The sequence below is a fragment of the Haliotis asinina genome, chromosome 10, assembly GCF_037392515.1.
Source record: "Haliotis asinina isolate JCU_RB_2024 chromosome 10, JCU_Hal_asi_v2, whole genome shotgun sequence".
NCBI lineage: Eukaryota > Metazoa > Mollusca > Gastropoda > Lepetellida > Haliotidae > Haliotis > Haliotis asinina.
The window spans coordinates 32,521,690-32,543,368 of record NC_090289.1 but is presented as its reverse complement, the minus strand read 5'-3'; the positions used below and the strand labels follow the sequence as shown (position 1 = coordinate 32,543,368).

The 21,679-nt window shown below is 38.2% G+C and overlaps 1 protein-coding gene across 7 annotated transcripts in view; it reads right to left on the bottom strand.

Annotated features, from left to right (window-relative positions):
• The window catches only part of LOC137298154 (poly(rC)-binding protein 3-like), a 351,152-nt gene that overhangs the window by 160,449 nt on the left and 169,024 nt on the right, over positions 1-21,679 (bottom strand). For 6 of the 7 annotated variants that reach the window (XM_067830277.1, XM_067830285.1, XM_067830289.1 and 3 more), the window contains exon 5: positions 11,634-11,744. The gene's annotated coding sequence lies outside the window, so the exon portion shown is untranslated. Of the gene's footprint in view, positions 1-11,633; positions 11,745-21,679 lie in introns of those variants that run through there. The other variant, XM_067830270.1, reaches the window with a different exon arrangement.

Here is a 21,679-nt window from a genome sequence, read left to right as displayed (position 1 = left end):
TACGATGTTGTGTTTCACTGGAGAAAGGCTTGATCTCATAAGTATATCTTGGTGAAGTATGTAGGAACCCGACCAAAAACATTCTCATAATTAAAGCTCCTGTATACACATGTGCTGAGTTTATTATAGAAACAAACTGTACGCACAAAGTAGAGGATGTTCTGTTTTCCTAAATTGTCCTATTATTTTTTTGCCATCAAGTAAGTAATCAGATTTTTTTTTATTGCCCTTCAGAGAAATCATTGCCTCAGGGAGTCATTCACAGCATGGGATGTTGGAAAATGTCTTCACACATTTTACCTATCGGTAAGAGTCCCTCCCGATCCCCCCATCTCAAATAATATCTATTCATTGACATATCCTAGAATCATTAACAAAACCAAACAGAACAATTACTAGGGAACTCACAAAAACAAGTAAAACCCCAAAGTTAAATGTAATATATAGGGTTGAACTACTTAGTGTTACATCTGTTAATCTGCAGAAGAAAGAATATGGGGGAAGTGGAAGGAACTCTTTCCCTCTGTCTAGTGTATGTTTCATATGACAATGACATATTTCAACCTCCAGACCACATGGTCACCCGTTATCAATAAGAGGATGATAACTTGCATACACTGACATAGGTTCACTTCAGTGACTGAGAGAATTGGTTAGGCTTTACAAAACACTAGTCATTATGCTAGACTTTTCAGGCAACGTCAGAAATTCACACGTCACACATTCACACATTTTACTCATGCTATGTAAATTTGGTGTGAAAATGAAATGTTTCAACCAGTGAATGAGAGAGTTTACTTTTCTATCACACTCAGGAATATTCCAGTTATATGGCAGTGGTCTGTAAATGATTGAGTCTGGACCAAACAATCCAGTGATCAAAAGCATGAGCATCGATCTGCGCAATTGGGAACGACAGCAAGTCTGACAACCGATCCCATTGATCGCCTCTTATGACAAGCACAGTTGTCTTTTATGGCAAGCATGGTTTGATGAAGGCCTATTCTATCACGTACCTTCACGGGTCTGTTTCAACCACCAGACCTTAGCGTTAAGATAGGTTGGTGGAACAGGGCCTCGAGGACTCAGTGGTTTGGATACCTTGCTACGAGAATATACAGTCTAGCAATGTTCTTGACACCATCAACATTGACAATCTTTTCTGTTTGGTTCAGAAATAAAATCAAACCTGGTCCCTGTGTCAGCACTAAGGCAACCATATCTCCCATACATCAACAGCGGCTCACTCCAATTACTGAGAGAATCAGGTTTTACAAAACATTTTGGCAATAAGCTAGAAATACCACAGTAGTGGCGTTGTAAAATGGGTTTCAGACAATTCATGTCTTTGTTCTGTTTAGTGTGATAATTAAATTCTTCAACCTCTACACGACTTGGTCATTGTCATCGCTAAGATCACTTCCTGGAGGATTCCACACATGTGGAAATGGTATCCAGCCATTTATGCCACCATTGGAATATAATATACAGTCAAGCTTTGACCTCGGCGCCATCAACATGTCTAACTAACTGTGACATAAAGAGTTAGAAATGCAGGAATTAGGGGGAACGGTGAAAAATACTTGTCTTGGAGGATCTGTCAGGTCAGACTGTTGAATCAGGTGCGTGACAACAATGTTTATGTGTCTCGTGTCATCCACACATGCATGTATGTATGAACCAGCCATGTTGTCAGCAACTTGGCACTGACAACATTACACAAGCTACACTGTGACTAGGTACAGGGGGGCAAGTTCATTAACCTATATCTCTGTAATATGGTTCTGAGTGGAGCAAAAGACATTTTTTCATCATATTCCACATTATTACTCGTATATTAATTTTGACCTGCCAAATGACTTGGCCAAAATGTTCAAAGGTCCTTAACAACTCTTGACTGTGGGTTAGCTGTTTCACTAGTTAGAAATGTTTCTCTGGAGTGTAAATACTGGAATCCATTGATGTAAAGAGCAATGATAGTAAACCAATAAATCTGAACACCTGATCCATCTGTTGTCTCGATTAGCATATGAGTGAGTGAGTGAGTGTAGTTTTACACCAAATTTAGCAATATTCCAGCAATATGGGGGTCATCAGATATGGGCTTCCTACATAGTACCCATGTGGGAAATTGAACACTGGTCTTCAGAAAGATGAACAAACACTTTAACCACTCAAGAATGAACACTTGTAAAACATGTCAGTAACTTATTCATGACAACTTTATCTTAAACACAAGCCATCATCTGAGTTTTCAAGATCTCTGTGATGCAACCTGTCTGATTATGGCAGGATTAAACACTGTCATTGGAAACATGCGACATGAAACAATCACATGACATGACTGAGTTTTGTGATATACCACTTTTAGCGATATTCCAGCAATATCACATCAGAGAACACCAAAAATTGTCTTCACACATGTACCCATGTGGGGAATCAAACCCAGGCCTTTAGTGTAACAAGCAAACACTGTAACAACTAGGCTACCCTACTTCCCCGACCTGAAAATAAATAACAGTTATTACTTTTCTCTCTCAAACAAAATCATCATTCTTTCATAAAACATAAATCTTCCATCAAACCTATTGGATAAGAATAACAATAAACAAGGTGATATAAGATGACAAGAACGTTTTCTCTGGAATGAAGTGCCTCACCTAGTACATTCAGTTCACAACCAATCCCTTTATTACCAATGACACATCACCCGAAGCATGAGTCCATGGTTCGGTGGAGGGCCACCAAGAGAAGCCAATGGAAGTTCCCAGATGGTGTGTACTGGCAAGATTCCAGAGGGTTCAAATCTTGGATAGTATTGTTGATGAACCATGAAACGGTTGTCCTTTGATCACTGGAACTAATACTGTATGTATTGCTGGCTGTTTGCTGTGTTAAAGTACATTTGAAACACTAGTGTGATGGGTTTGATTTAATTCAGAGATTATTTCAGCCATGTCACCATCAGCATGGGTTGTATAACACATGTTACATCTGGATCACACTTTCTCAGTTAAGTACTGATTTTAGTACGTTTATTAGGTTGAGTACTATCTGGGATTCAAACCCACACCATAAGGTTCAGGCACTTGATCGCCAGACCACAAAGTTAGCTCGGTGTAAGTCGCTGTGTGTGCTGATGATTAGGTGCCTTACAGAGGGTATGGGTTTGAATCCCGATTGGACTTAACCTGACAAAACTGCAACAGCCTGTACTTTACTGAGAAAGCGTAGTCCCAAAGACAACAACCTGTACTTTACTGAGAAAGTGTAGTCCCAAATACAACCTGTACTATACTGAGAAAGCGTAGTCCAAAATATAACAACCTGTACTTTACTGAGAAAGTGTAGTCCAAAATACAACAACCTGTACTTTTACTGAGAAAGTGTAGTCCAAAATACAACAACCTGTACTATACTGAGAAAGCGTAGTCCCAAATACAACAACCTGTACTACAACAACCTGTACTATACTGAGAAAGCGTAGTCCCAAATACAACAACCTGTACTACAACAACCTGTACTATACTGAGAAAGCGTAGTCCCAAATACAACAACCTGTACTTTACTGAGAAAGCGTAGTCCAAAATACAACAACCTGTACTTTTACTGGGAAAGTGTAGTCCAAAATACAACAACCTGTACTTTTACTGAGAAAGTGTAGTCCAAAATACGACCTATACTTTACTGGGAAAGTGTAGTTCCAAAATACAACCTGTACTTTACTGGGAAAGTGTAGTTCCAAAATACAACAACCAGTACTTTACTGAGAAAGTGTAATCCCAAATACAACAACCTGTACTTTACTGAGAAAGCATAGTCCGAAATACAACAATCTGTCCTTTACTGAGAGAGCGTAGTCCAAAATACAACACTTGTTACAACTAACAACTTTCTAAAATGGCACCATGTAATCATGGGTTAAATAATCCCTGGAGGAAAAGAATAAAAATCACACGCATACAGATCCACTTAGATATAAAATAGCACTTTTAACTTGTTTCAAAGAGCAGTGATTTACACATTAATTATTATCATTACCAAGACCGAACTCATACAAATTACAAGACCTGTAAGGTCCGCGATAGAATAGGCCTTCAGCAACCAATGATTGCCATAAAAGGGGACTATGCTTGTCCAAAGAGGCAACTAACAGGATTGGGTAGTAAAGATCGCTGACTTGTTTGACAGATGTTATCGGTTCCCAATTGCACAGATTGATGCTCATGCTGTTGATTACTGGATTGTCTGGTCCAGACTAGATTATTTACAGACCGCCACCATAGAATATTGATGAGTGCAGCGTAAAACTAAACTCACTGACACACTCATTCACCCCTACATTACGACCATGGAACATAATCATGACATTTGTCAGAGTGACATTGCTTGGTATGATATTGGTTACAGATATGTATCATCTTGTATATGGAATACACAACAATTAGCTCATTCCAGGAACATTATTGTCAGACTACATACGTATCTATCACATGCATCTAGTATCAAATGACAAAAAGGTCCGATGGCGGCTGTGTGGTAGTACTTGTAAAGCTTACTTGCGGGTAACATGTGGTGTTGGATGCATCTTATAGTGTCAACATAAATATGCAAATTAATTCAAATTGATGACAGCTAGTAAGAATATGGAAAATACTGAACTGACACTAATACCTCTTTCTATGTTAATATGTTTGTTTGTTTCAAACCTACATAGACATATTAATTTGATGTTGGAGGGAGTCTTAAATTTAACAAAACCTAAAAAACAAAATCAACCAAATATAATCATCAGGCCTAATCCGATTTCAAAACACAATGACTGAATCCTGGCATTGTGAAGGGAGGAAACTCTATTCAGTAAACAGTAAACTGTGATTCCTTGACACAGCTCTGTCAACCATACCTAAAAGATATCTCATAACTTACATCTAAACATAATAAAAACACAAACAGGTTAAAACTGTCTTACAAAACTGAAGAAAAGGCTCAAGACAGCAGAAAGACCAACTGCCATCAAAGCCATGCCCAGTGCACACAACATGGCCGTTTTCTCAATACAAGAGTGATCTTCAAAGCATCAGTTACAGCATTCCCTTGCAGTCAGACAATGCACTCATCTTCCTTCGCCTCTCCCAAATACAAATTCCACATGTCTCAACTTCCATCACCTTGAGAGATGACGGTGTCTAACTTGGGACTATGACTGTCTCCGGTTCTGTATTATCAGCTCTAGATACCAGGCAGGTGGGAGCTTTCACCAGTGCATGTCGACAAACAATGTATACTATTTCCACAACATCTCAAACTTTGTTGTTCTTCATTATTGAAGACAAGAAACAAAGTATCTTTTTGTCACATTAGCAGGTAATCATTCTTCAGAGAATTTTGATATGCTGAATATAACACAAGCATAGGAGGTTTTGTAATCAACAAGACACTGGGAAAGTGATGAAGTCCTGTATTGTAACATTTAACAACGATGTAGCCATGTTTGAAAACGCTTATTGTTCCCATGTAATACTTGCATGTGATATGGATTTGTGTACCACATTTTCATACTTTGAACATATTTATTCAGATTAGGTATTCAGTACTTCTTTTAAGCTAAATATAACCAAGTTAATATTTATGAAATTCAGGTCAGCAGGTTGCATTTATCACAATTTGCATTTGGGATTTCACTTTCTCAATTAAATACATATTCTACTACTTTGCAAGTTTGAGACCCATCCAGGATTCACACACATTCTAAGAGTCAGGCATCGAATGGCCAGCACACAAAGCCATCTAACCCACTCATCCACCTCTGCATAATCTCAAACATAACATATTACTGTTGACCACAAAACAGCATTGTGTATTCATAGGTTGAATTTAGTTTTTAAGTTTTTATTTTCACAAGTTTGTTTTCCATTTCCTCACAATGTGAAGTACTTAGGAGTGAGTGAGTTTAGTTTTATACCGCCTTTAGCACTGTTCCAGCAATGTCACAGTGGGGAATACTAAAAATGGAATTCACACATTGTACCCACATGGGGAATCAAACCCAGGTCTTTGGTGGTCTGTAACTACTAGGGTAACCGAAGTACCTAGGAAAGAAAACAGAAAAAAGTAGGGTCTGCAGGTATCTAAAATTAGAATTAGTGTTTATTTTTTGTTTTTCATACAGCACAGGCAGACTGATGTTGTGAGAGAACTTGTGCGGCCATGCCTCAACTCATGATTCCGTGAGACTGTTCCAGCGTTCTCATTTCTGACATGCAACATACTACAACATATACGTAGATAGATGTCATACTGTCAGAAACACTACATCTATATAAAATCTCCCACCTAAGATGTTCCATACCTGTATAAGTAATGTTCAAGACCCTGGGGAAAGTAAGGCCTCAAGAGTTCACTCCCTTTGATTGGTCATAACAATTAGCTCATCATAAGTTAACGTATTACATAAATTCATAAATACATTTCCCTTCTCTTAATACAATAACATCTAAAGGTTCACGTAAAATATGTTAATTCTATTTGCAAAAGGACTGTACACGGACAAAATCTGTTGAAATCAAAGAGTTTACACAATTTAAAAATGCATACTTACTGAATATTGAAAAACAGATTTATTATCTAAATACATGAGACAGAGAGTTCTTGGATCAAAAGTCATAATTAAATCTTAAAAAGTATTATGATGTTATTCGCTTTAAGTCCTTTCTATTTTTATCAAGAAATAAAACCAATATTAACATTGAAATGAATCTCGTAAAACTTTTCAAATCCATCCGTTGCAATTAAGTGATGATATATATTCATGATAAAGCCAAATAAAATGTCATAAAAAGAAACATCTCAATCACCTTTATTCCCGGTCTGTCATACAGTCCATCTTCCACTAATGAAACTGATATTAAACTGAGAGTTCCCAGATTACACTGACGGCAAGATGCTAATCTTTATTCAATAAATCCTGCGTTTTCATCAAAGTAATTATCAAATGATCGTTTACCGAGTCCGACCTTACATTAGAACTGCAATAATGCCTTGACCTTTCACCTTTTCCCTAACCCAGAACTACAGTTAAAAGTCCGAGAACCTCCTTGTTGTTGTCAGCCAATCAAACGTCTCTATCTCAGAATCAGCATCATGCGGGCTGACATTTAATAATGAGATTATTGATTCGGTTCTCAACTCCGTTTCCTTCATTGAGCGTTACTCATATTTTCTTGAATCCCCAGTAATTATGGTAACAGGTTTAGATTTGATAGAAATCAAATAGCAATAAATGCACATAAACTCCACATTTCACCATAGCATCACAGTCTGATGGCTGGCGCTGGATATTGGGAGGAGAAAATATGAAAAACTATCTGAGTTATAACTATAGGAGATCAGAGGGTGCTCTTCACTGATCATTCCTCCCCAGTATCCACCTCTCATCCCCCCATTTTAGGGCAATTTCATTTGAGTGCAATAAATGGGGGGTAATATTGTGGCAATATGTCATTGAATCTGTCAAAATAAATGCTGCGAGGTAATTGACCGTCTTGCTGTTCTATAGCAGATAAATATGGGTGATTACTACGCACTGAGCATTTAATGCAATAGCACTTGCATGTGTCGTATTCCACTCACAGGTGATACGACCTGCTGTCATGTGGCTCACAGCTTCATGCTGTTAATGCCGTTGAACTGAGAGGATTTCACGACAGGGATTACAAACAGAGACAACAAAAAGCAGAGTTACAAGAAACTCATCAAAAACATTAAACCCAATTGTGCGTCCAATTATTCTGAATCTTTAGAATTTGAATGAATGAAGAAATAACCAGATTCTAATGGTATGGGATTCAATCAGTGCTTGAAGAAACAATGGCTGGATTGGAAATTGTGATGGATTTTTTTATTAACGATAACAGGGTATCATTTTATACAATTATACACAGATAGTTTACTGATAATTAAGTAAACCATTCATTTAGCCAGGCAAAATCTCAGCAGGTGCTTCTCACAAATGTTTCAACAAATCACCAGACATGTTATTGCTTGTGTTTGTACTACCACACATGAGAGTACTTAGATATATGATGGAAATCCAGAAAAGAATGGAGCCTCTACTGTTTTATCCAGCAACTGACATTTCAAACAATTACCCACACAACAACACCCCAAATCACCTAACCCAAACCACCTGATGAGCAGTTTATGAGCAGCAGAGGAAATATTTACAGAAAAAATATTCTAACCCAGTGTCCCTGCAGTCTCACGCACACACGCACGCACGCACGCACGCACGCACGCAAAAGATGCTGAAAAAAGCAACTTGTTGGTCTTTGCCTGGTGTAGCATTTATGGATTCAGCAAAGACTGGATGGCTCGGAGTCGTGTCTGAGTGGGGTATTCATGCTTGACTGTGGTATGGTATCTCAGTGAGTTGACAATATAAAACCAGCTTCAGTCTAGGCTAGCATGCGCACACACGCACGCACGCACGCACACTCTTAAGAACAACATTAAACCGAATTTCCCCTGACCTCAGCTCTGGAGGTGAAAAACCAATGGTCGATAAAATGAACATGAAATTCATATGTGTTTCACTGATCAATCAAGAAACTAAAATCCAGGGTTCAACATTTATTCTGAATATAACATCTACTTGCACTCAGTGCTATCTTAGTTAATGACTTTGTTGCACTAGACAAAAACAGAATGTACCATAAGCACTGCATAGAAATAAATATAATTTGGGGTTTGGGTCTTTGTGATTTATCACATAATTTTAACATAATTGTGCTGTGAGTCAGAATATTAATATAATGAAATTTTACGGCATGAACAGCATCAGTCATTCAATCACTTGCCATGTAGCCATCAGAGTTACTGCTCCAGGTCAGCTCTTCCTCATTTTGTTTCCTAGGTGAAGTTGGATTTCTTCGAAAGGCAAAATATTAAAAACACTGGGTGCAACTTGATAAACATGACAATGCATTTCAGAGTTTCAGGTTGCATAAGTAAATACTCTAAATCCTTGACTCAAAACCCTGTTACATTAATGAAAATATCAAGCAAAATCGATAATAAAAGACAGGAAATTAAGCATGTCAAAAAGTTACATTAAGCCATCATGATACTCATGACATTTCATAAAAACCGATTCATTAAGTTAACTCGGGGACAAACATGAACTGATGTAATATTATACTGATCAGAGTTCATGTCACAAGCAGCAAATCAATGCTTTCATTCCAATTCTGACCCATCTGGCTAAAATAACAATATCCTTCATCGCCACACCTTAACATATGATCAGTATCACAAAACCGACGCCTTCATCCACAAAGGAAGAGCCGATTCAACGTCCAGCCATCGATGCTGTCTCTAAGCAGCAGGTAAATCTTCAATGTATGGCGGTCACACGTTTCTGTCTGCAAGCATACTAGGGGGATTGACAAGTCTAGTGATGCCATTAACCAAACAGCAGCACATCCATTTCCTGGGAGTTTTGACCATTGCTCATGATAAGGCTACTGCAAGCAGACCAATCTTGGTCAAGATCCACTGACCAAACAAGTAATGTCCCCTGCCAATAAAAGGGAATGAGGCCCAATCAAATGAACCATTCTCTGATGGCCTCTAAATCAATTGGTTTGAGCCTGTGGGATGTCATCGGGTCTGCTGTGAGTCCAGGAGGCAATCACCATACACCATTTCACATTCAAAGTCATCCTGCTATCCGTGGTGCAGCAAATTTACAAAACGTCACTGATTCATCACACTTTGAGCTGAGGCAAACAGAGACTCTCAAACTGATCATAATCTGTCATGTGTGATTATTTCTTGTAAAAGGCATATGGACTTGTTCAGCCTGTGAGCATATGAGTGAGTGAGTGAGTGGGTGTGTGATTGAAGCAGGTTTTTAGACTGCAGCTGGCTATATTTGGTTGCTTAAGTGTTAAGGTGAACTTGACCTTAGAAGCCATTAAGGAATCTTTAAACAAAACGAGTATAACTTTTTCATAAGAATTTCTTGGGCTCATATTTTGCGGAAGTAAGGGCCTTTTCAAGAAATATTTTGTACATCATAGTAAATGAGAAGAAAAAAGTGTTGTTTTTCTGAAATGACCCGAACAAATGCAGCTGACCCACACTGAACTTCACATTCAATACACTGTCAGCAGTCAAGGCTGTTATTCTATGGAAAGCACTGCACTTCTTACAATGCAGGCAATTTAAGACATATTTGTTTCATTTGAGAAAAAAAAGAAAACAGATTTAAAGTAATGCACGAAAACTCGAGTGAGTGAGTTTTGACAGCTATTCCTGTTCTCACCTTTAGAGAGACGGACATAAAAGTCAAGCATGATTGTCCCAAGTAACATGCACAAATCCAACAAGTTGAGGGATTCAAAGGCAGTGATTCAGTAGTGTCAAATCACATAGACATTAATTTGTAAATAATGGACCCTAGACCTACCAAACAGTTATTAATGCTGTAGTCATTTTAGCACTGACTTCAAATGATGAAGGCATCTCAATGTTCATCCCCAAATTGAAAAGAAGAATGAAGATTTTTTTTCAAAAAAGGCAAGTCAGAAAATAAGAGTAAATGATAGCTTGTCATGTAAAATGTCTGATAAAATGGTAGTTGCGGACTACTGGGGTTTTGAACAAACGTACGACATCAGGATCTGCTCGTGAATAGAAGGAACATCTGAGATGTCATTAAAGCCAGTGGACTAACATCCCATCTGGTTGCAGCTTACTTAGTTCCCCAACTGAGTGTATGAGGTGGGAGGTAGGATCATATAAGCACTGACTGACTGCAGAGTCAATGATGGATGTCCATTTCAGGTCTTGCTGGGTTACAGTCTTACGCAGGTCAACTCTGCTCAGCACATTAAAAGACGGTTGATACAAAACTTACCTTAATCTTCACAGATCTGGCAGATCAGAGGACCTTGCAATCTGGACGATGAGGTTAAGGTAAATATACAGGTGCTGCTGTGAGTGTGATTGTACGAGTATGAGTATGGTGGTTGTGGTTGTGGGTGTGGTTGTGGGTGTGGTTGTGGGTGTGGTTGTGGGTGTGGGTGTGGGTGTGGTTGTGGGTGTGGGTGTGGTTGTGGGTGTGGGTGTGGGTGTGGGTGTGGGTGTGGGTGTGGGTGTGGGAATGGGTGTTGGTGTTGGTGTTGGTGTTGGTGTTGGTGTTGGTGTTGGTGTTGGTGTTGGTGTTTAGTGAGTGTGGTTTTACGCTGCTTTTAGCAATATTCCATCAATATCATGACTGGGGATTCAAGCACTGTACCCATGAAGAGAATCGAACACGGCTCTTGAGCATGATGAGTGGGCACTTCAGCCACTATGCTAACCCATGGCCCCATGTGGATGAGTATCACAGTATCATAGACACCATCACCGCATCTCATCTAGTATGATTAGTTTGGCATCCTTGGTGCTATAACCAATGCTGATCATGAAAACATTCTCCTGAATGGTAGCCAGTGACAACATTCATATCATTCTCATGGAATTAGTGAACACAACTTGACTGTGCTGTAACAATAATTGTGTTATTTGCTGCTGGTTGTGGACTTCAGAAGCAACAGCGACATGTACAGGAAGGATGATGAATGTACCTGTCAGTCGGAATTCTTCGGATCTAGGTACACCAACAGGACACAGGCAGCGAGAGATTCACTTCACATGACATCCATGGGCACACAGGTGGGCTCATTGATTCAGATTCGCTGAAATGACAACAACATCCAACAATACACCTGTGACTGCAATTCTGATCATTCCATCTGGGATGATTTTACTTTCACTGACCAAATCACATAAACTTTCAAGACAGTGAGACCCGTGAAGGTCCTGGGGTAGAATAGGCCTTCAGCAACCCATGCTTGCCATAAAAGGCGACTCAGCTTGTCGTAAGAGGCGACTAACGGGATCGGGTGGTCAGACTAGCTGACTTGGTTGACACATGTCATCGGTTCCCCATTGCGCAGATCGATGCTCATGTTGTTGATCACTGGATTGTCTGGTCCAGACTCGATTATTTACAGACCGTCGCCATATAGCTGGAATATTGCTGAGTGCGACGTAAAACTAAACTCACTCACTCACTCACTTCAAGACAGTGAAACTGGGCATATACAAAATTCAGTCTGTCCTAACCTCACTGTGTTCTTACAGTGGTATTCACAGCTACCTATATCTCTTGTAGTATTGGGAATGGTGAGGCAGTCTGGTGGTTGAAGCATTCGGTTATCATGCCAAAGACCCTGGTTCGATTCCCTATAAGGGTACAATTTCTGAAGCCCAGCTGCATTATTGCTAAAAGCTGTGTAAAAACATACTAACCCACTCACTCACTCCTATAGTGCACATCAGATTGGTCCCAAGAAGATACAAGTAAGAACGGGTCTTTTATAACCTGTTAATAGATCTTGGACAGCCTTGTATGGTCAGGCCCGGGTGACATAATCGGTTGACATTTGTTGTGTCCCAGTTGTGTAGATCAATGACTTTAATGCATCAAATCATGGATTTGATAGAGAAGATAAAGTATTTTGCACAAATATGCAACAATTTTATGCAATTTTATGCATCTCTACGTTGCCTTGTCACCATCTTAGATCGATGACATGCATATTTGCTGTAATGTAACATACAACATATCAGAGTGCCACCCTTAACCCTGAACTGCCAATATTGCACCAAGTTAACTTTCGCAAATATCTGCAAAACATCTGAAATATCCCAGCAAAGCAAGTCTTGTCCAGCACATCCCATTATCTCCCTGGCCATAACAAAGTCACAGATAACAACAACATGTCACAATGATCTGGAAAAGAAGACTCTAATCACAGACAGGAAGCCCCAGCCATTGTGATCCCCTGAAGCGGATGTTTCCATCTCTGGCACCACAATGAGCCTCCAGACAGGAAATATTGTGACATCTTTCCCTCCTCATATCCCATCCATACCCCCTTTATCTACCACATACACCAAGAACACCATATGGTAGGCCTAACAACCTTCTATAGTCTTTGAGTAATTATACACCAAACATCAGACGAATATCTTCCAAATATTAAATCCCCCCTGGGTGGGATGTGCTGAAAATATTGTAAGTATGCAGCACATTCCGCATTTAAAAATACTGGCAAGACACCAAGGTAATATCACTTTCAAAAATCTGTTTGAACCTGCAAGTTTTTGAGAAGATGCCATCTGTGGTTGTCTCCTAATTGCGTATATTCTGCTTTAGGATATGTAATTGTAACATCATGTTGGAACAGATAGATATGAAACAGAGAAGGAAGCTTCACTAACGCTCTTAGAGTTTCTGCCCCCATATTTCTTAGCATCTTTCCCCAGCAGCAAAATATTAATCTATAAAACTCAAGTAAGTTCAAGAACAATTATTTTCACATAAATATGTCATTTTTAAAATTAATCTACAGTGCTCAATTTTTGTTTGTTGTATGTGTGTTAATAACATAAAGATAGGGAAAATACTATTAATCAATCCTGATAGCATGTAGTTGTCATATGAAAAATAATCTAGAACCATCTTTTCATTCATTGTGTTCATTCATTTGTTGTATAATGTTAGTACTCAAGCTAACAAAACAATCCAGTGATTGACATCATGAGCATCATTGATTGACATTGAGAGGATAGCAATTCAACAACACCCAGGCAAACCACAAAATCCAAGCATGCATCCTTTGCTTGAGAGTATGCTTTGTTGGGACTTCACCCTAATTCACACTCATCCGTTCAATTTTAATTATCAAAATCATAGTCCAATACGTTTCTTAACCATGTGAATATTTCCTATCAAATGTTGAGTAGCAGACATGTACTTAAAGACATCACAATGCCTTGCAGCAACAACACTATTAACAATATAGAGCTTTCGAAATAATGCTTTGAAAAAAGAAAAAGAATTGTCCTTCCCTCAAATGATAAAAGCTTAATTCTTTCACAAAGATGAAGCAGATTAAATTTTAGTGCTATGACCTAATTACTTTCACAAAGCGCCCCATAACTGAAATGTATTTTTCCATGCCAACTGTCGTCATTATAACATTCTTTGTTGGACATTGTGTGAATCTATTTCCATACAAAGTGGGAGCTAAATGCCAGAAGAGACACAGAGTCGGACAGAGCTTGTTGAGATGGATCGCATGCAGAGGTTCAATCGTCACTTAACAGGGCGAGTGCTGTATCACTTCTGCGAAAACATGATCAAATATTAATGGGCTTTAACAACCAGCTTACACACGCTTTCACAGAATCAACCACAAAACGTGGATAATTATGTGTACAGACAAGTCTACAGGGATTTGAAGGATATTTGATCGCATTGTCCTCTAACGATAATTGTACACCACACTCTGACCCAAGGGGAGACAATTATGGCTTGTCACAGCTCATGGTGATAAAATTGATTAGTTTCCACACTCTTGTTACGCATAAACAAATAGAATGTCATCATTCCAAATGTCATGCCCATTGCAGCAGTTTCCTCTAATATGCACAACCAAGTCCAGGCTTGGGAAGATCTTGCACAGCTGGATTTTTGGGGAAAGATCTGATACAGTAGGACTTTCTGTGAAAGATCTTATACAGGCCAAGGGACCCTGCAGCATCATGTTTCAGATCATGTCAGCCAGTGAAAAGTGTATTTTTTTAAATAACTATAATGAATGTTTATTCTTCTTTCATCGAACATATCAACAACATCCTGGAACTTGGTGTTGTCATGAAATGATTTGCTATGATTGTTTGCATTAGATCATGCTGCATGTTTTCATAAGATAATTGTGCACACTCTTCATTTGCTAACTTTTCTCACTTGCAGTCCACAGTTACAAGATACTCATTAAATAACAAGAAATATGTGAGTTCTTGAACTTCAGAGTTGGATATGTAAGCTTTACAGAGAGGTAGTGGACACATGGCCTTTACATAGATGGGTCGTACATTAGGACGGTGCCACCACAGTATGTGACCATCACACTGAGATTATATTGACCAGGGATTGGACACCACAGTATGTGACCATCACATTGAGATTATACTGACCAGGGACTGAATGCCACAGTGCGTGACCTTCACACTGAGATAATACTGACCAGGGATTGAACGCCACAGTGTGCAAATATCACAAAGAGGTAGTGCACATTAATTTGGTGAACACCACATTTTGACCTTTGTTCAGTATCAACTTTCCTACCAAAAATAAGTCAAAGACTTTTTTCAAAAATTCTAACAGTGTTCAAATATTTCATACTAAGCCAATCTTAAATAGAATTGAGTTCAATATTGAATGAATATATTTTTTTTCTACAAGTGACTGACAAGACAAAAAATTAAACCATTAAACATCCGCCTACAAAATCTGAAATGACATGTATGAAATTAAATCTAACCATCTGAAGGTTCCTCGATGAATTCAAGATTCTGAATCGAAATTCTGTGGAGAAACAAACCAGACAATAGGTAGTTGGCAACCAAATGGTATCTTATTAACATTGGTTTGCCATCAATCACTTCCACAAAAGGGAATGTGTAATAATTACCCACAAAATCCCTCCACAAATCTCTTCATGAATTATCAATACTACAGCGTTATTAGTTGACCCACACAATAAGTCGGTGGCATCTAAGAAGCTGTTATCATCATAACTGTGTACAAGCCAGACCACACCGTCTCCTCAGACAACCAGACTTTGCTGTCCTTCAATCAGCTCTTCAGACAGAATGGGCCAAAGACGCTGCTTCTCCGGACAAAAATAGGTATAGGAGTTAATCCTTGGTAATAATTATGCCTGAAAATGCCAAGGGTTGTGGATGACAAAGATTCTACTTTCACAACAACTACTTGACCTTTAAGACAAAATCACTTTTCCTGTCCGAAAAATAACCCGGAGGATTAGGGTTTAACACTCTTTGGGCTAGAGTTATTACTGTATGTTAGGGTTTAACACTGCTCCTTGCTTGACTGAAGACCAGGTTAGGGTTTAACACTGCTCCTTGCTTGACTTAACAGCAGGATAGAGTTGTTAAGTCAAGGGTTTAATACTGCTCCTTGCTTGACTGAAGACCAGGTTAAAGTTTAACACTGCTCCTTGCTCAACTTAACATCAGATTAGAGAGTAGCACTGCTCCTCACAGACTAGACTTAAAGGGGCACTGATGCGGAGCAATTTCCATGGACTGGTGGTTCTTTTTGCTATTGTTTTTCTCCCAGGAGTACCTGGATGATATCCCAGAATTCATAACTGGTTCGTGATCTCTGCTGCGCCTCCCATATGCGCAATTGATAGTTTATGTGTAGAATGATCAACAAAGATGAAGTCATTTCACTTCGTTATTATGAAAACAAATCAAACACCTTGAAGTTTACTCATCTGCTAGTGATATCAAAAAAAACATGTTAGGACTGAAAAATAACAAAGTCAATGTAGGTCTTTATATTTTGTCTTATAAACCTAGTCACATTTGTATGCATTTTCAAAGTTAATAAAAAAAACCCACATGGTCTGCTTATACTTACAATGAATTTCTAACATGATTTTAATATCTAAACATTGTATAGATTGAATCATATTTCTCACACACCCTATTCGCGACCTAGTGCATGTTTTCTGTAATACAGATTCTGCTGAATGCTACAAGAAATAAATTAAAACAAAATGCAAATATTAAATTTAAGACTATTACTCGTTCAGGAATGTATCCATCAATATCATAAAAGAACATAAAAGAATGATATTCCATTCATCTGCAGCTGGTAAATAATCTTGCTCTATGTATTGTGTCTTTCAACAGTCTAATATGCAAAAAAGTGACACATCGTTTGAGAAATGTTCACACTGGTGTATACATAATCTCATTGGTCACCCAGGACAGCACACCTGGCAACTAACAATACGATGTCCGCCATTAGTTAGCCAATAATGAGCAACAATCAATCAATCAAGCAGTGGTGGTTAATTCCTTATAGGAAGGATGTTGTTTTTACAATCGTACTTTACGACAGAAGTGTTGGCTCGAGAGGGTTTTGGAGTGTTTTGACTCATCAAATTCAGTGAGGACCCCTTCTATTTTACATCTGCCCATCTATTTAACATTGGAAGGGGGTCCAGAAACATTATTTTCATCAATTTGAACTCACTTAAAATTTCACACAAATCTAACACTGCAACAGGGTGTATTCAGTATAGCTTACGTAAATTTACACTCATAAACACTGCCTTTTTGACAAATCCGCTGTGGAAGTAATTAATCAATCAGTGGGTTATTGGTTAATCCTTTGATCAATGTTTGTTTTTGTAACTCAGTTGTTAAACCCTCTTGCATCACTTACATGCACATATTACATTACATGCAATACATTTGCCACTACAGACCTTAATTTATAATGTTGAGTATTTACTCCAGACAGGAGAAATGCCAAATGGGAACCTATGTCGAGTAATTTTATTGATGTTAACTGATCATTAAGTGAATGATGACAAGTAACACATGTAGGTTTATACCATCAAATGCGAGTTACACCAAGGAAGATGTAATCTCTGTGTTGGATGCATCCTGAAAACACTTATGGGCCAAAACTGTTTTGAGGATACCAACAGAACTTCGTTGTTACATAAGAAATGCACACAGCTATTTGCTGTGTACATGGCTAAATGGGTATAATCAGGGTTTTTTTATGTAAGAAAACTTTCAGATTTCTCTACCAATGGCACAGTCGTTATTAGTTTATGAATTCAGATAAATCACCTGTGTTTTATTATCATAGATAATGAACCAGTGTCGTAGCTACCAAAATTTATGTATGATGTTTGCTATGACAACTGGGTCAACCCTCAAAACCACCTAAATATAGAGCTTTGCAATCTTTCGGACTTATATGAAACAAATGACTTGCTATGAAATGAAATGTCGGGCATACAGCTTCTTCACTTTTTAGGGTGAAGAAATTCTGCTAATGTGGACAGGAGTCCAGTCCCGTCCAGTTTCGTAATTAGACCGTTGGCAAGAAACATTATTCGCTTCGCATCAGTGCCCCTTTAACACGAGGTTTAACACTACTCATCGCTTGATGTAACACAAGGCTAGTGAATAAAACAACTCCTCACTTCATGTAACACAAGGTTAGTGATTAAAACTACTCATTGTTTGACGTAACACAAGGTTAGTGATTAAAACTACTCATCGCTTGACATAACACAAGGTTAGGGTTCAACACTACTCCTCGCTTGACTTAACACCAGTTAGGGTTAAACACTGCTCCTTGCTTGACCTAACAGCAGGAAAGAGTTTAACACAACTCCTCGTTTGACTTACCAGCAGTAAAGGGTTTAACATTACTCGCTGCTTGACTTAACACCAGGTTAAAGTTTAACACTTCTTCTCACTAGACATAACACCAGTTTGTGGTTTAACAATGCTCATCCACTCAACTTGACACCAGGTTAGGTTTTAACACTGCTCTTAATCTACACATTAGACTTGGTTAGGTTTTAACACTGCTCTTAAGCTAGACTTTAGACTTGGTTAGGATTAACACTGCTCTAATGCTGAAGTAAGGTTTGTTCATTGTTTAATGCCCCAACTCAGCAATGTCTCACTATATGATGACGGTCTGTAAATAATCAAGTATGGACCAGACAATCTAGTCATTGACATCATGAGTATCAACTTATGCACTTGGGATATGCTAAGTCAGTGAGCCTGACCATCCCATCTCCTGAGTCGCCTCTTACTACAGGTTGCTGAAGACCATTTCTTCCTGGACCAAGTACCTCAGGTTAGATAATAACACTACATTTGTATTACACCTTACAACAGGTGTGTGCTTAACACTATTCTTTAGGGTAGGGTTTAACATGACTGTTTTGCAAAGGTTCCAGGTGAGGGTTTTGATTTAGCTAAACCTACAAAATATACCTACTGTTAGTCAGTCCTGTTGATACAAGACACATGTTATTAGATTTATGACATTAACATTTTATAGCCTTATAACACCAATTATATTTATTCAAGGAAAAGAACTGGTGAGTGATGAAAAGTCAAGAAAACCAAAACATCCCAACAACGAAAATTTGTAGTGTGAAATGAAATAGAAACTACAAAATCTGCACCATGAATGACAAAACTTACAAAAGCATAAGAAATATGGAAAGGGATGACGTCCATAAATCCTCACCATAAGGATATTCCTTGTAAATAACACCACACGGATACCTTTTTATTTGTTTATCAATAAACATTTTAGACTAATATTCTTGAAAATTAAATAATCTAAGATTTTTTTTGCCAAACTGGTTTTCATTACATAACAGAAAAATAGAAAAAAGCTCTGATAATATCCATATTTTCTAACTGAAGGAATTGCACTGGCCTAACTATTCAATATTGTTGTGGAAGTTTCAGCTATAATTTTTTCAGGGTATACATTACACACTTCTTACTACCATGCATTCCAAGACTTCCATCGATGGCAGCAAAAGGGTTAAAGTTAAACCAGTAAGAGACAAGCCTGGTACAATCAGATCACTCCGTGGCTATTCGGAGGTAATTGGTTAATGCAGCTACTACTGCTGTGGTAGCCTAAGTCAGCCCAAGGCTACCATAGGACCAGAGATGGACCTGTACCTGTTAATTATAGATTCTCCACAATGTTCTGCTACATACAGGATAACATTGGAATGGACAACGTCGTCACAAATCTGATGAAACGTTCTCTCCAGGTTTTTTTTGTGTTTATTTACTGTCAAACTCAAAATGGTCAAAAATTCCTGTAGCAATTAGTTTTTGTGTTACTCAACATTACGATGACATGACTATATCCAGGAACATTACATGGTTCTGGTGATATAGTTGTGATCATCTAACAATGAAATGCATCCCTTTCAGAACTTTACTGAACATGTGTGAAAAGATTACAATTTCTGCTAAGACGTTTTCAGAACAATAAGATGCCTTTTGTTTAAAAAAATGATGTTACCTTAGAATTAACATTGTTATGCTTGTCATAATAATAATAAAAACAATCATCATCATCATCATCATCATCATCATCATCATCATCATCATCATCACCATCATCGAAATTGTCATCACCATTCTTCAGTCTTACATGAACCATTATCATCTTCGTCATCACCACCATTCCTCAGTCTATCATTAACCATCTCCATCATCATCATCATCATCATCATCATCATCATCATCATCATCATCATTTAGCAAGACCATCATAGACATTTCACCCTGTCAATTTCTGTTACATATCCCTGTCATCCCAACCACAATTTTCATGATCAAAATCATAATCATCTAAACACTATCATCACTTTAAAACGTGAATATCTCAAAATAGGAAATCCTTACACGTCATGCAAGATTCCCCTCTTTCGCTGACACAGCTCAGTTCCGTGCCATATTCCCAACAACAAAATCTGACCCAACAAACAGGCAAAGGAAAGGCTCAGTTTTTCCCCTGAATGAAAAAACGAGGAGAACATGTGTGAAAATCAGAGGGGCTGGGCCAAGACCAATATTTACACATGGTCCTAGCAGACAGCCTAGCTCTCTCCTATTAGCACAGGAGGATGGATGGAGAATGCAATCGGCTTGTGCTTAAGCAGGAGCACAAACATCCAAATACATGAAAAGTAAACTTCCAAATAATTAACTGCCTTCTACCTTCAAACTTAAGCAAATAGTAATGTAACCTTAGGCCTAGATAAGCCATGGAGATCAGAGTTTAATACTCTCTCAGTATTACCGGGTTAATAGGCAGTTCGGTGTGAGACTCGCTTGTCGATGGAGGCATGGAGGAAATTAAGGAGGTAAGGCACAGGTCTATAACAAAAAACGTCTTCATCAGATTGATTGCCACACGTCAATCTGCAATATTGGGAAACCATTATTTTGTTTTGACAGAGTGCAATGAAAGGGAGATAACTCATGTCAGCTTATCAACGTGTACCTGGTCCCAGGGTTATGAGACATCATGGTAATAAGATTTGGTTGGGATAACGGGTGCTCTCATAAAATACCCAACAACACTTCAGACTTGTTTGTTAACATGGTGCCGCCAATCAACATTCCATGTTAAGATTTTCTCGTCTGGTGTATATATTTTATGCTAATAAACTCCAACTGAGCAGAAAGATTGACGTGGGGCAGTAAACTGCTGCTAATTTGCAATATCATCTGCATGCAGGCATGGTGAACAAGCTTGTAATTAAACAATCAAAGTATGGTACTCCTCACAAGAAATACCAATTGGTCTAAGGTCAAATATGAAGATATATAATCAACACAAGTCTTATCTGGACAATAATTAGTGGTAATAATATAGAACGGACAAAACTTCTGCTATGCTTTTACTCACAGCAATTTATATTTATTCCACTAACAATATCATGATTTTGACAAACTTGACACATGTTGAAACAGACTATCACAACTTTATAAAGCTTACCAAATTTCAAAAACGAATATATGTGCCATAAAATATATAAAGAACCGTAAGTATGAATCAAGAAACTACAATTCACACATAAGTTGCCATTGTGCATGACCAAATTGTTCTTACAACACATATTTTGTAAGCTGGAATGGTGGACAATGCAACAGAACATTTAGT